At 42.3% G+C, this 4,532-nt stretch overlaps 1 non-coding gene across 1 annotated transcript; it reads left to right on the top strand.

The window, feature by feature from the left end:
- Positions 1–1,381: 1,381 nt before the first annotated feature.
- On the top strand, positions 1,382–1,458 carry TRNAS-CGA (transfer RNA serine (anticodon CGA)). Its single transcript has one exon. It is a non-coding gene; the product is annotated as a tRNA-Ser (tRNA).
- The last annotated feature ends 3,074 nt before the right edge of the window (positions 1,459–4,532 follow it).

Below are 4,532 nucleotides of genomic sequence, written 5' to 3' on the forward strand. Positions count from 1 at the left end.
CTCTTCCCTTATCACCGCTCCCTAGGCCACCCTGTTTCCCTGAATGTACCTCGCTATTACTCTTCCAAACAAATTTCGTAACTTATACGTACCACTGCGGTTTAAGTGAAGGCCATCTGAGCGCAGATCCATATCTCCTACCCACCCATTAGGATCTAGAAATTTCACTTCCAGTTTCCCACATACCCACTCCCTAGTCTCATTTAAATCCCCAATCACCCTCCAGTCAATATCCCTCCTACACAGTATTCCACTAATAACAATCTCCGCTTTCTTAAACTTCACCCATGCTGCATTTACCAGATCCCACACATCTCCAACTATGTTGGTACTTATATCAGCTTGCGTTACGTTGTTGGTACCAACGTGAAATACTACCACCTTCTCCTTCCCCTCCTCCCTCTCTTCTAGTTTCCTCAACATCTGCCTCAACCTAATTCCTGGATAACATTCTACCCTGGTTCCCTTTCCTCCACACACTTTTCCCACGTGTCTAACGATGGAATCCCCCATGACCAGAGCCTCAACCCTACCCACCTCATTTGATCCCCTCCCCTCCTGGTCAGCCTTATCTTGCCTGATAGCTGCAGAAGCTACTTCCTCCTCCCTTTTTTTTTTTTCCTTCCCATGACCCTGTTCCACCTGTCTTTTCCTATCTTCTACTCTCCATTTCCCTTTCCTGACTTTTTCCTTCCTCCTACTTCCACACATCTCAGCAACAGTTCGCTGTACCTCATCTTCCCTCTGTTGTTCCAACTGGAGTGACTTGTACTGATTTCGCACAGACACCTGTCCTGAATTTTGATTCTGAATAGAGCCCTTAGCCTGCAATCTCCTTCCCCTTAAAACATTAGACCAACTTTCTTCTACAACCCCCCACTTTCCTTCCCCTCCCTCTTGTACACCTACTGTAACCTGTGCAGTGTTTGAGGGAGTCCTATCTTCCTTCCTGTCTTCTGTGAGAATCCTAATTATCTCCCTCAAACTCTGCAACTCCTCCCTCATACCCCTCAATGCCTCACCGTACCCACAGTTCGTACACTCACGTTCCTTAGCCATTCTTTATGGAAAAAATAAAAATAAAATAACTTGCTTGCAAAAAAATAAATGAATGACGCAAAATCGGGAGGTTGTGGGTTCGGATCCCACTGGTGTCCGGCTGGCCACTTTTGTTCTGTACTTAACATCTCTTCAACACGTACTACATGTACGTAACACGACCTAATACGTTGAAAGTCTGTTTCGATTACAATGCGGTCGTGAAAATTCAATATTCATTGACATTCCCCACAACGGGCGACTTAAACGCACTCTACAGTGTGCTAGCAGCAGTGCCAGACCTGTAGCTCAGATCCTTTCAAACAGAACAAAGATGGCCTAGGCCACCATAGCTCAGTTGGTAGAGCAACCGACGCGAAATCGGGAGGTTGTGGGTTCGGATCCCACTGGTGTCCGGCCGGCCACTTTTGTTCTGTACTTAACATCTCTTCAACACGTACTACATGTACGTAAGACGACCTAATACGTTGAAAGTCTGTTTCGAATGGAGGGATATATTGCCTGGGATAGTACTCAAAGATCACACAACAATAAGGTAATTAATATAAGACTACACTACAGTACTACTTAGTCATACTCTATTTTTTATCCTACAACCCCTAACAGAATAAAAGCTGCTGTTAATTACTGAATATTGAAAGGAATAGACAAGAACTACACAATTCCAAACTGCAATTAAGCCTATCCTAAATACAACAACAGAATTTTAGTAATAGTTTCTACGGATACTTCTACTACACCGGTAATACACAGATATTTTACATTAATAAAGTAAGCACACTAAATTCTGATAGGATATTAGCCTACTTGTATAGTACTTTACCGTACACTACAGTAATTTTTAAACTACTTTAAGATGTATCCTCATTACAATACCGGTACCGTATCAGTATTTTTTTTCCCCTCCTACACGGGACGGAGAATGAAAGTTGTTACCTCTACTACAGTGGTCACGCCAAACAAGGCACAAACACAGTTAAAAGGGGAAGGTAAGAGCAAACTACACTATATAAGAAAACACTACACACTCGGAAAAACAGTAGCTGGCATTACGTGGATCTCCAACAAAACATGTACGTAAATATCAGTAGGGCCAACTAGTGAACAACAAACCGGGAAGATGAAAAGGGCTGGGAACCTACCAAAGGCATGGACATGGCTTAGATAGCGGATTCCGAAAATATTTCGCCGTGATCCTTGGATTTGAAAAATATTATTTACCAAATAATTTTACAAATACATTTAAAAAAAATTCCAAGTTACGAGCTATAAGTTCAGTGATATACATAGCTTATTCGTAGCAGTGTAAATTAAAATTTCAAATCAACTATAGGCTACATCTAGTTACCAATGCAGTTGTACAATGCAATATACAGTGAAGTAGAACAGTTTCTCCAAAATCTAGCGTACCTCAAGTGATACGAGATGCGAACCCCAAGGGAAATAATGTTAAACTACAATCTACGTATTTTAGTGAAACAAGAAATGGGAATGCCTCGGAAACGAACAGGTAAGTCCAGCTGAAAAACTAAGGCATCTCAAGTAACTAATTTGATGAATCTAGGCGAGGTTAGGGCAGACTCCTGTATGAAAAGCAAATCGGAACATTACGGAAATTTTAGCAGGACGGAATTCACGAGTGCTTACCCGAGGAAAGTGCCATCCCGGAAACCGGGAGACGTCAACCAGATAGGCTGCTCGCAGACAGATAGACCAAGACCGACAGAATTCAGGATACAGAATTTATTCGAACACTTCCTCGCTCACTATATATAGGAACTTCCGGCCTTGGAGGCAGCCAATCAGCGTGCACGAGTTCCCTATCGCCACCTAGACTCACCAATCACAACCTTACTTTCGATCGCGAACTTTGACTAACATTCTAGAATCCGGTGATCGCGAATGTCGTATTTCCAGAACAGTCAGAAATATTTTCTAGAATACACTACAAACAAAGTAACACACCCTGTACAAAAGTTATGAAGCTTTCTGGATCTTTCCAGGAACTATAGAACAGAATTCTACTATTTACAAATGCCTATGTTACAACATCATACAGTACAGGTTAGGTCAATAAAAATAAAACATATCGTATTTTACAAACAAAGTCTTCAAAAAAAAACATTCCACTCGCACTACATAGTTCACTTGTAACATCTTCCTCCGCCCGAAAGTCGAACCCTGCTCGACCAATAATATAACCTCACTGAGGAGCAAGCGATAGAACCGTTTTCACACAGTACCGATAGTAAAGGTACATTACTTTAAGACACCTGATTTCTTGAAGTAAACTTTGCCATAACCAACAACACAAACTGTCACATAATTTTCAAAAATAATATAGATCCACGTCTTGAATAAATATCACAAAATCCACATGGATTGTCACATAGCACTTCAAAATGCCTTCTTTCACAGATGATTAGACAATTTGTACTCTGTCCACCAAATCATGTACACCATACTTTCTGCCAAATGTTAGAAATACCGAAACTTCTCACTTGTTGCTAACACTTTTGCACTACTTTCCCCACAACAGTCACAGCAATGCTAGGCCACAGGTTCTTGCTGATGATGCGGCTGCCGACACGGCCGTTTGCCGCCAGCCTCCATTCAATGTCAGTCCAAACCCGACACCTAGGTGAGATGCAGTTCAGTGGTCTCTTGCGCCAAATAAGCAGGGGAGAGACACCGTGCAGTCCGCCTGCCACCAATAGGATGTTCGCCGCAGGATAGTAGTGCTGGATGGTAGCGCCCAAGGCACACACTGTGCCTCCCAATTCGGCACTTCAGGTTGCTGTCTGAAGAAGCCTGGTCTCTGCAGTCGCTGTAACACACACAAACCGCAGCAGACAGGGGAATACTTTGAGGGGAAAGAATGCTGCTGGGCTCAAGATCTCGCGTAGAGTCACATAATGGGCGGCTTAATGAATACACTGGAGGGATTCTCCCTCGCACACCAGGGATATTAGGGCACTAGCCCCGGGGTAAGCACTGCTATCTACAAATCACGTGACAAGATTATGGTGGGGGTGAAAAGAAACTACAGGAGGGTGCCCTAAACCTGACAGTAAGCGGAAGAAAATTCCAAGTAGTGACCCTAAACTAAAATTCATCTAACTTATAATACTAAATCGATTACACTAGAGGATACCTAAAGTATTCACTTACACAATTACTTATAACTAACTTACAATAAAACTTATTATCCTTATAACTAAAACCTTATAAATAACCTTACAATAAACTTATTTTTAACTAATTTCTTACAAATAACTTACAACTAAATCTACAAGGTCACCAACAATGGTATTCCCTACCAGACTTAAGGTACCTTGACTTGGGAGAGATGAATTCTGCTGATCCTTTTCCTTTCGGGATCGCTCACCAATAATGTCACCGGGGTGAGGAACTTTAAGATGGTGCAGGGACCTCGAAATCTGGGGGCCAACTTACTGATAACATGGTCCGCA

This window comes from Anabrus simplex, chromosome 7 (assembly GCF_040414725.1).
Source record: "Anabrus simplex isolate iqAnaSimp1 chromosome 7, ASM4041472v1, whole genome shotgun sequence".
Classification (NCBI taxonomy): domain Eukaryota; kingdom Metazoa; phylum Arthropoda; class Insecta; order Orthoptera; family Tettigoniidae; genus Anabrus; species Anabrus simplex.